Source organism: Bolinopsis microptera, chromosome 1, assembly GCF_026151205.1.
Source record: "Bolinopsis microptera isolate Bmic1 chromosome 1, MBARI_Bmic_1.0, whole genome shotgun sequence".
NCBI lineage: Eukaryota > Metazoa > Ctenophora > Tentaculata > Lobata > Bolinopsidae > Bolinopsis > Bolinopsis microptera.
Window position 1 is genome coordinate 22,660,988 of NC_087072.1, and position 11,956 is coordinate 22,672,943.

At 39.9% G+C, this 11,956-nt stretch overlaps 1 protein-coding gene and 1 long non-coding RNA gene across 2 annotated transcripts in view; one reads left to right on the forward strand and one right to left on the reverse strand.

The window, feature by feature from the left end:
• LOC134825041 (uncharacterized) overlaps positions 1-11,956 on the reverse strand; it is an 852,482-nt gene that overhangs the window by 26,335 nt on the left and 814,191 nt on the right. The gene's annotated exons all lie outside the window — the stretch shown is intronic.
• On the forward strand, positions 8,715-11,767 carry LOC134820777 (uncharacterized). The gene is made up of 3 exons (XR_010160921.1): positions 8,715-8,919; positions 10,262-10,372; positions 11,383-11,767. It is a non-coding gene; the product is annotated as an uncharacterized LOC134820777 (long non-coding RNA).

The window sequence follows — 11,956 nt, forward strand, 5'->3', positions numbered from 1 at the left end:
GGAGAATTGGCCAATAAAAATTTCCATTTATGCCATAAAACGTATGCCATTTATGCCATTTTTGATATGATACTTTTCTATTTTCTTTATTTGTCATATTAATCTTTAACGATCATTCCAAGCGTTATAAAGCATGAAACATGTCTCTTATTCAAGTACTAATAATAATTTGCGAATTTAAAGTCAAATATGAAGACCTAAATTCATGGCATAAATGGAGAATTGGCCAATAAAAATTTCCATTTATGCCATAAAACGTATGCCATTTATGCCATTTTATGCCATTGGTACCCCCCCAGCATACACCTAACACATATTATGTATCTATTACTACTAGAAATAAATAATAATAATAATAAATTGAAATTTAATAACACCGCTTTTAAGATAAAACTTATACTCACTACTCAGCAGTGTTTGATAGTAGTAGTACATAGTAAATAGATAATACATGAAATCAACGTATTTAAATTTTATTTACGCTAGTTTGTAGTTGCTCTATCATAATCAAGTGTATTAATGGGACACTGCTACAAATTTGCGTCAAAAACTTTCCAAATTAATTGTGAGCTAGGAAATTTGTTACCATTACACAAAATACACATAATACCATCGAGAAACACTAAATTAAAATGGGCACACCCCAGTCTAGTTATTCATATTGGTTAGGTTAAGGGTTAGGCAATCAAATTAGTAACGGGTGATATTTGAATTGGGATAGATCGACATGGGCTCGCTATACTAATAGTGGCGCCCATTACCGTCGTACCACTGCTCCGATCCACAATCCCTAGGGTCACGCGTATGTCATATATGCATGTTATTGTTACAGCTGCTACAAGCTAGACTAGGCATATTCTACTTCTTATCTAGAGCCTTGCGTTTGCTTATTGCTAGATGATACAAATGCAAATGCTTGTATCACGTCGCGTGACCCCCATTGTCGTTTCACTAGTAGTAGTAGTAGTAATAGTATCGTGGTGAAAGCCACGATACAGCCGTGCACTCGACAAACAAATTGAAATACAATGTTTAAAGGAATTAATTTCGAGGGTTGATTCATGATGTTAATCCTTCGCATCTCGCCGCTTTGCACAACCACCATATGTGGTTGCGAGAAGCATTATTGGATGCGCGCGCGGCCCAGTAGTTCATCGTGCTACAATTTCGAGGGAACCTGATCGTAGCGCTGCTTGTATCACGTTGCGACCCCCATCGTCGTTACGACGATACAGGGGGAGCCGCGCACTTCGTGCGCGGCGGGTCATACAACGTATGACAAAGCGCTGCATAGTGCATGGTCGCCTTTCGTCCGCTACGCGAGCACCCCACGGATATGATGTGTAGACATTTATCATTTATAGTGGGGCCAAGAAAACTTTACTGGCTAGGCTCTCTTTGTGGATTGTGGAAGTACTTTTTGTTTTCAAAATGTTAGTATCGCATTAAATCATTAATTAACGTTTCCTCACCAGAGTCAAGGGTACTTTGCGAAGCAAAGCATCGATGATCTAGTACGAAGCAAAAATGATTATGATAATTCAATGCGAAGCAAAAATAGTTTTTACAGCTGGGGTTGTCCATTGTTAATGAATATGAACTAGCTCGACGCGCGCTACTTCGTAGCACTTGCCTTGGGCCAACATTTGCATTTCGAGAAGAAATTAGCGGCGCGCGCTACTTCGACGAAATTTAAACGAGTAACATCCGACAAACCTGGAGACCGGCCAGCCATGCTATAATGTTCATAAACATAAAATAGAGATTCAGCGGAATGACAGGCTGAGCGCCGCCCAGTAATTGTTGACTCAGCCAATTGAATAGTGATCATAATCCAATTAACGTGATTGAATGAAAAAAAAGCAAAAAGTTGAAAATTAAGGGATCCTACTAGCTGCTTGTAACGATTTCCTTCATTGCACTCAGTGATGATTCCGATAATTACCATATGCTCTGTTTGTATGACCCGCCGCGTTGCTCTTGTGAAACAAGCGCGCTGGCCGCAGTGGCGTGAAAGCACATGGTTAGGTGTAACAAAAGCATATGCTGAAACCCTAACCCTAACGAGAAAATAAACTAACTTCCTTATACGGCCGGTCATATCACGTGATCGAGACAGTTTTTCGCCAATATCTCGTCAGGGGAGCATTTTAATCCTATGTCATGGGGGGGGGGGGGGGGGGGGGGTGATTCGGAATCAGCGTCCGAAAATACATTGTAGTTGGTTGCAACTGTCAGGGGCATTTTTAGAACAATCTCGAAGATGTACAGACCCAGAAGAAACAAATAAAACTGTCTCTCAAGCAATCAAGGATTTGAGGATACTTACCGAGACTTGTCCAATATGCGATCTTAAAGTGACCGAGTATGACGATGGCTTGCTGTGCGAAAGATGTCACTCATGGCATCATAGGACTTGCTTGAAGATCAGTAAAACAGAATACAAGAAACTGAGTGAAAGCGATGATGAATATCTATGTACAAGATGCCTAAAAACAACATCAAAGGACGCTGATACTGTGGTAGAAGAGGCAAAGGAGTGCTGTTTCCCAAATCATGAAAATGTAAGTGATCCATCTCGATTGGCTGGTCACACACATCTAAATTAAATTACCCTAGGCTACTGTTTTCCAAGTCTTGTCCTGTGAGTAAAGTATGTGTGAGAAAGTTTTAATAAAATGAATGTATATTTTTGAATTTTTAAATTTTAATTTGAGAATGAAGTATAAAGAAATTTTTAATTAGCATTGTATAGTTTAAAATATTTATAGCTTATTATAACCATTGATAAATTTAAGCCATAATCTTTCGCCTGCTCTCCAATATCCACCTTGAAGGTGCATTTTTAATCCTTGAACTACACAATATAAAATCAAACATGTTTTAGTGTAGACTTTTTGTCACAACAAGACTGCAACCTAGATAGTAAAAACTTTAAACAGAACCCCTAATGTCTGCTAACAATTTTTCTTATAGTCCTAATTTGAGCCTTGTCTCTAAAAACTTAACTGAACTAGCGTTTTGGTGTGTGCAAAAGCTCCCAGGCACGCGCATTCCTTGCCCCGTTAGTAACCTGTCCTTCCAAAACCAAACAAGCAGTCAAGGACAAAAAGTCATAAACCAAATGGGCATTATATTTTATGAATTGTTTTACATCTTTTATTCTGTAAAATGTGCTAAAATTAAATTTCTTGTTTCATTGAATTTCTTGTTTCATTGATTGAAATTAGGACCATGGAATAGTTGGGAAGTTCTGACAAAATGTGAGGAAATATATGGTGTTACAGTTAAATGGAGAAGAAACATATTTTTGCTTCCCTCAGGGGCGGCAGGAAAAGCATTCATCGAAGAAATGACTAAAGTGGCCAACAATTTCACATCAGGCAGTGCTATGGAATCAGTGACCATCACCCTTTTGATGATAATGCCATCACTGCTGTTACAGAAACCCTCAAAGAGGTCCAAAGCAAAGGAACACACTGAAGTGCTGAAGAGAAGACTTGTTTTGTGGCAGGCAGGTAAGCTAGAAGAGCTGCTGCGAGAAGGACAGGAGATTCAGAGGAGATTGGGAAAGGGGAAGCATAAACATGGCCATGTTGAGAGAGTCTTCACTCGACTTATGATGAAAGGAAAAGTCAGTGCAGCAATGCGGTGGATTGGTGAAAATGCCACCGGAATTCTTGAACCTACTCCAGATGTGATTAAAGTGCTGAAAGAGAAGCATCCCAAGGCATCACCTGCATCAAAGGGAAGCTGTCTGAGTGGACCAGTGAGGAGGGTAGAGCCGGTAATATGTGACAGTATTGACGGGGAATCGATAAGACAAGCAGCAAAGAGAGTACAGGGTGCTGCAGGGCCTTCAGGGATGGATTCGGATGCATGGAAGAGACTACTGTGTTCTAAACAGTTTGGTAAGAAGTGTGAGGATCTATGTAATGCCATAGCAGGGATAGCAAAGAAACTATGTGTCCGGAATTTGGATCCAACGCTGTTGACCTCATTGACAGCATGTCGACTTGTCCCCCTGGATAAAAAGCCTGGAGTCAGGCCAGTAGGCATAGGTGAAGTCTTAAGAAGGATAATAGGGAAAACAGTAATGACCCTCCTACAGAAAGATCTGGTTGGAGCCACTGCTCCTATTCAAGTTTGTGCTGGTCTTCAGGGAGGAGTGGAAGCAGCAGTCCATGCTGCAAGGGACTGCTTTGAAGACCCTGAAACTGAAGCTATCATCTTAGTGGATGCAGAGAATGCATTCAACTTGCTGAACCGAGAGGCCGCTCTCAACAACATGAACATCGTTTGTCCAGAAGTTGCTACTTACATTATGAACACCTACAGAATGCCTGCTAGACTGTTCATTGCAGGAGGAGATGAGCATCTTTTTAGTGAAGAAGGGACCACACAAGGTGATCCACCTGCCATGGGATTTTATGCCTGTGGTACAATACCATTGATTGATGCAGGAAACATTGAGAGAAAGGTGACTCAGATCTGGTATGCTGATGACTCTGCTGCTGTATGGGGGAAAACTGGAGGAAATAAGGAAGTGGTGGGATAACCTCTGTATTAAAGGACCACTCTTTGGATACAACCCTAAATCTTCTAAAACATGGGTGATAGTCAAGCCTGAGCACGAAGAGAAGGCAAGAACCCTATTCCCAGATGTCAATGTGACAAGCATTGGTCGACGATATCTGGGCAGCTTCATCGGAACAGACCAAGGAAAAGAGGCTTTCATTGAGGAAAAAGTTCATGAATGGTGTCGTGATCTTAAACAGTTAAGTGATATAGCATCAAGAGAACCTCAAATAGCATACAGTGCATACATTAGTAAAAGATGGAACTATGTGTGCAGAGCTACCCCAGGAGTTGCAGATAGGCTCACTCCTCTAGAACAAGTAACACGTGATGAGTTTATCCCAGCTATCATTAACAGGCTGTTTAGCTGCACTGATGAACTAAGGAACATAATGGCTCTACCACCAAGATATGGAGGATTGGGTATACCAGTTATGATGGAAATGGCAGACCGAGAGTACAATTTCTCATGTAGAGCCACAAAACCCCTTAAAGAAGCTATTCTCAAGCAGATAGAGAACTACACAGAGGACTGGAGACACAGTAAAGGAGTGAAAACTGAGATAACGACTGAACGAAATCTCTTTTATCGACAAAAACAAGCAGAAATACGCCAGGAGCTCGAATCAACACCACTGGCAAATTTGATGTTCCAACTAGCAGCTGAGAAAGGGCAAGTGCTTGGTTAACAGCGCTACCTTTAAAAGAGTATGGATATCTGATGAATAAACAACAGTTCTCAGATGCAATAGCTCTCAGATACAACCTGAACTTAAAGGACTGCCCTAAAACATGTACATGTGGCCAGAAATACTCAGCAAACCATGCGCTCATCTGCAAACTTGGTGGATATGTGTCACTGCGGCACAACTCGCTGAGAGACACCTTTGCAGAACTAATGAGAACTGTGAAATGCAAGGATGTGCAGACTGAGCCAGTTCTTCTTCCAGTTGATGGTCTAGAGTTACCAAAGGGAACAGTCCTAGGAGACCAAGCCAGGCTGGACATTTCTGCAAGATCGATTTGGAATGCTTCAGAGAGGGCATTTTTTGATGTAAGGGTATTTCATGCCCCAGCCCCCTCCAATGCAAGCAAACCGATACCGGCAATGTACCTGTCCCATGAAAATGAGAAAAAGCGATGTTACAATGCAAGGGTTCTTGAAGTGGAGAAAGGAAGCTTCACACCTTTAGTGTTCTCGACTTCTGGTGGAATGGGTGGTGAAGCTGAGAGACTGGTCAAGAAGCTGGCCAGTAAGATGGAGTACCACACTGGTCAGAGGTACTCAGACGCTGTAGGATACATAAGAATGCGCCTTCGCTTTGAAATCCTTAGAACAACAGTGATTTCTCTCCGTGGAGACAGAGGTGCGAGAAAAAACATTGTTGATATAAACAGTCTAGATCTTAACTTGGAGCCACAAGGCCAAGGGTAATTTTTGATTGTTAAGGGAATTTTTTGAATTCTTAAAGGGTTGATTTTATATAGGGTCATTGCTATATTATGTGTATATTGTTTGAATAATTTTATAATATTGAACAATCTCGAAGATCGACTGAAGAGTGATTTAGCACGTTAACTATGTTTTCGCTACTGCGACCATCTGGTTTGGTTTCTTGTTGTTGTCTTCCCGAAGTTCAGGACCATGAAATGGATTCGTTCGGCCCGGTAAACATTCGTTCGGCCCTTTTTTACTTCAAATACACGGTTTTACTTCCTCTCTATTTGCAGTCAGAAGGGATTGCTCATATATTCTTACACAAGACATAAGAGTTGTGCCACATTTTCGAAGCTGCTAAGTTAATAGTTAATATAAATAGTTAATAGTACTGTTTACAGTACACTACAATGTAGATTTACTGAAGGGATATCCCAGTAAGACTTTTAGGAGGTACCCCTCCTCATTTGACCATCAATCAAGTTTTCTATCGTTCGGCTGAGTCAAGCAAGGAGATTGCATAAATCCAATGGATCCTTAGCTACTCCCTAGACTAAGTGACACTGGAATTCAAACCCTGGACCTTCTGTGCAGAAGGCGGCTGCTCTAATCACTAGGCCACCGAAAAAATCCTACACAGTATGCTCATTGCTCTTTGACCGACATGGACTTCACACACAACACATTCCTTTCCACCTCTCTGTCACTCCATCTCTCCCTCTTATGTCCATCTTTCTCACACATAATGCGATGATATTTTGTAGACAAAATACTTTACTTTTACTTTACTTCACACCTTTTTCTTACGCAGTCTTTTTCTTTTTGATTCAGGATCACCAGCAACAAACCTGACAACGTTTCTCGGCTTTCGATCGCAATGTAGCTTCCTTGTCAGGCACCCCAGTGGCCAGCAGTCCAACAAATGAACCACTATCTGATCCATAATTACTTGAAGATACCTGTTAGAGCTTGCAATTTGCAACAAGATAAAGTGAATAGCTCCAAGAGTCTAGATTTCCTGTGAAATTTCATAACCTTATACCTTAGCAGACCTCAAGAAAATAACCTGGTCTAATCTAAGTCGTGTTTCCACTGCACTATTTTCACTAGAAAACTTAAGTTGTCTTCGAAATCAGATAAAACCACCCAATCCCAAACTCGGAATTATGTAAAAAATGCTTTACTGAAACTTGTTTCACTTCTTCTTTAACAAAAGCTTTTGTGATCCAAAGGGAAACATTGTAATAAATTCAGAATGTTAAGGATCACATGAGGTACGTATTGTCTTGCTGGAAAGTTGCTAGTTCTACATTTTACAGCTTACACACTAACCTGATCGGCATTGATTATTAATGTTAATGTTGTTAATAAAGATTTGTCCTATAATTTGCTTACTTGCTTTAGCGAGCATCACTGATCGAGAGGAAATTTGCCTCCTCCACAGGGATCAGGAAAACAAACTTTTTTTTAAATTTCTGTTTTACTTGTGGCTAGGTGGCAGAGTGGTTGGGGCTTCCGCCCGTAAATCGGAATTTAGTAGCCAAATTTCGTTGTTATACTGTTGTTACACTGTTATCTGTCAACTGAATTTAACTCTACTAATGTAAATTTCAGGTAGAATTGCATTTAAATGGATGATGTAGAAGCCCCCGTTCAGGATGATGACCTTACTTTGCCTAGATCAGCAGTTAATAAAATGGTAAAAGAGCTTCTTCCTCATCTTCGTGTGGCAAACAACTCAAGAGAACTTATACTTAATTGTTGTACTGAGTTCATACTTTTATTATCATCACAATCTAATGAAATTTGTGAGAAGCGCCAAAAGAAAACTATTTTGCCAGAGCATGTTATTGAAGCTCTACAGGAACTTGGTTTTAGTACTTATGTACCTGAAGTAAAGGATGTCTTGTCAAACTTTAAAACCCAACTCTCTCACCGTAACAAAGGGAGTAAAAAACTAGATAAAATGGGGCTCTCTGAGGAGGAACTGATTCGGCAACAACAAGCTTTATTTGCTGAGGCTAGACAGCAACATTATGAATATGAACTTGCTCAACACAATGCTGCTATGGAAGCAGCTGCAGCCACTGCTGCTGGGACTCTTGCTTTGCAAACTCAGACTTCAGTGACACCAAGTAATAACAGTGCTGACGATGATGACGATTATGATTAAATCAGAGGTTCTTCGATTTGTCATTTTGTTGCAAATGGTTTTCAAGTTATTCAAAGCAATCAGATACTAACATATCATTCTGTAGGCCTTGGTAGACATTTCCTGCTTGGAGTGTTAGGTGACATTTCATGACACCATCCATCCAGTTGGCCTATAGTTTGCCTGCATAATAGTTGTGAGGCAGGAGACCAAAATTTTTAACTTAAACTTATTATACAATGTTGACCTGATGGACAACCTTTAACCTAGGTATGAAATAAGAAACATATTTTAGTTGTTGGAAAGGATTCTAATATAAAGCTGTTTTAATAAATGACTTATTTGTATGTTTATTTGATCCAAATTCGATATTTTGTTGCATTCTTTCTAATACTTGCAATTCATCTCCTTTTTTGCATGAGTTGCTTATAGCTTGAAATTTATAAATTTAATACATGCTTTCTAGTTCATGTTTGTTGTATAATATATTTAAACATCCAATAAAACAGTTAGTTTCTGCTAAAATGAGGACTAACTTTTTCCTAGCTCAGGTTAATGGAGGGAACCAAGCAAAAGCTCTTAAGCAACCTTTTAAGAAGGGATGACTCAATAATAGGGATAATCGTAGCTGAGAAAGATTCAGCAATTCCTGTTTTATCTTCATACAGTCCTTCTTGCCCTGATACAGTCGACAGACACAGACCTTTTATTGCATCAACTATTACCCTTATGAGAAACTCTAACAAGCTAGGTGATTTAAAAAATATTATTGCTATACAGTATACACTCTAAATGAGTGAGCTCCTACTTCAGTAAAATTGTATTTCACTGGTTGGTTACAGTGGCGTAACGTTGCCTGTTGGCGCCCCCCGCCGAAAAAGCCTCCCCCTGTAGGCGCCCCCTCCCCTTTTGGTGCCCCTCCCTAAAATTGAACAAATTAGGTGATTTTAGAGGATACGCCGGTAAAATCTCTAAAAAAGTGTGTATCTAGAGCAAAACGCGCAGTTTTGCTAGTACTTTAGTTAAGTTTTTGAAATTGTCCCACATTCAAACGACGATTGGCGCCCCCCTAAGACGGGGCCCCCCCCCCCCCCCCCCGCACAGCGGGGTCAGCGGGGCCCTTCGTTACGCCACTGGTTGGTTATCTTCATCATTCAAATAATTTGCCCATATCGAGAATAATTGGGAGCAAACTTATCGCTAAGAATTATTAACTCCACATCTCGTACATATTATTGCGTACCTAGCAAATGTTTTGTATGAAACTTAGAGTTGGGATTTATTCCAAGTTCAATTTTTTTGATGACTAAATGTTCATACTATTTAGAATAGATACAAAAGATAGAATAAAGAATGTATCTTGAGTTTAAATTCCCAATTAGTCAGACTGAGCAGGTTGAGTTGTAGTAATACACAGTACTGAGGTGTTAAAACATTTTCATTACTATCTTCAGTAACATCTAACAGAAAACTATCATTCTACAACTTAGTGAAGAGAAAGTTTGCTCAAGAGACGTATCTAGCCCTTGATCTTAAACGTAACTGCTCAAAGAAGATCGCGCAATTCAGAAGCAGCTCCCACCGCTTTAACGTTGAAACTGGTCGCTACGGCAAAAAGCGGTTTAACATAAAACATCGGGCCTGCAGACATTGCTGCTCAAGTGACGATGACTTGTTAGATCTTCTCTATGAGCTACCAGGGGCCTATCCAGTGATAGAAGATGAGCATCACATCCTCTACGAATGCCCCCTATACGAAGACCTACGCAAAAACCTGCATCAACGAACGAGGGACCTGCTAGTAATGAGAGAAGAACCGGGAGAAATCTTCGACGACTCAACAACAATTAGAGACATTGGATGTTTTTTAAATAAGGTCGATGAACGGAGGTTCCCGAAGAAAAATACTGAATGAATGTCGTGTTTTGTCACTGTGTATTACACAGTACTGAGGTGTTAAAACATTTTCATTACTATCTTCAGTAACATCCTCAAATTATTTGTTATATAGTAGTGTTGAAGAATGTATCTTTGATGCTTTTGAAAGTATTATTTATTTGTTTTTCAAATACAATAATTTCACTATCCTACAGGGTTAGGTGAAACACGGAGAGCGTGTGCCACGTACGAAGATAAGAATGTTGTCAACATATTCTACAAGCAATGGGTTATAATAATAATAGGAAAGTCAGACAGCTCTCTAGGTACAATACCGCTCCTAAATGGGGTCTTATATATAATAATACTATTATAATATATAGTCAAGTACTTTAGGTACCTCTGAAATTGTTATCAATAATTTAACTTCTTCCAACTACGCATCTTTAAGCTGCTTCTCTGTAAAAGTTGAGCCTGTTTGAACATATCTCGTGCATATTTTTTGGCAGCAATATATAAAAATGTGCACCACGTACACCAGGCATTGTATTTCATGACAATATTTCTATGTGCCTGGAGATAATCTTGGGATCAGGTGTCCAGGCACGTAGCCAGGGGGGGGGGGGGGGGGCAGGGGGCTGCAGCCCCCCAGGAAAAAATTGAACCCCAGAAGAAAAAAAAGAAGCCCCCTAGTCCCCATGGTCGCCTGGTAACTGGGCTGTGTTTATGACTGCAGTCTGTACTGTTTAAACGGCAGGCTATTGACTTCAGCATTTCGTAAATTATTCCCAAATCCCACTATACATGTACTTATTCCATTCAATGTGTCAAGTACTGAGTTCGGTAGGGACTGTCCCCTAGACCGTAGAAAATGTCAAAATCTTAAGACGATGAGGCCTCAGTAAGTCGTATATTCTGATTGGAGAATGCAGATTGCTGTTGTGAAGTTACCAAATTTACGTGAGTATTTGATTCTTTTCAGTCCCAGTTTATTGCTACCCTACAAATTTCTTTAACGCCAAATGTCGTCTAAAACACCCTATTTCTCAAATTTTTCCCGGGGGGCTGCGCCCCCTAGCCCCCCCTGGACCCCGATGGGGGCTGCGCCCCCAGACCCCTGAGCTGCTGCAGCTGGGTTGGACTGTCGGCTCACTTCGCTCGCCGAAGGCCCCCCCAAAGAAAAATCCTGGATACGTGCCTGCAGGTGTCATAACCGACCTATATAATCTCTTGGTAATCTTAGAGTTTCATTTAAACGTTAAAGATATATGAAAAAGTTGAATTTTAGAAAGAAATAATTGTACTGCTTGTTAAATCACCATTCACGTCATTTCAGGGGGGATGCTGTCATTAGAAGATGAAATCTATCAATGTATTGCAGACCTTCCTACTTTGCCTGACGACTAAAATACCCTTCTTACCCAACATTGTTTATGAAAGACTGATCGAAGCAGGCTGCGTTGTTCGTGACTCATTAATAATTTGATATGATATAAAGTTGATCTAAACTTGATTCGCATTTGGGCTGACTAAAACAATTTTTAAGTTTTAGATAATTTTATATTATAAGGTGTGTAATATGTGTATACAGATTTACTAGCATACTGTCGTTGCAAGATTGCTTGTAACTAGCCAATTGATTATTATCTTGATGTAAGATGAACCTTTGTGATTATATGGAAGTTTTGTTGCTGCGTATTCAATTGGATTGAATTTACTAATTATTGTTGCTTCTTATAAAATGATCTGAAAACTTGTAATAACAGACAACATACATGGAATTAATGAAAATTGTCATTTATCTCTGCTTTCCAACCAAATGGACCAAAGGAGACTATCATACAGCACACGCACCTGTTTCCATTACAGATATTCTACATTATCGCTATTTCACTAACTAACTAACTAAC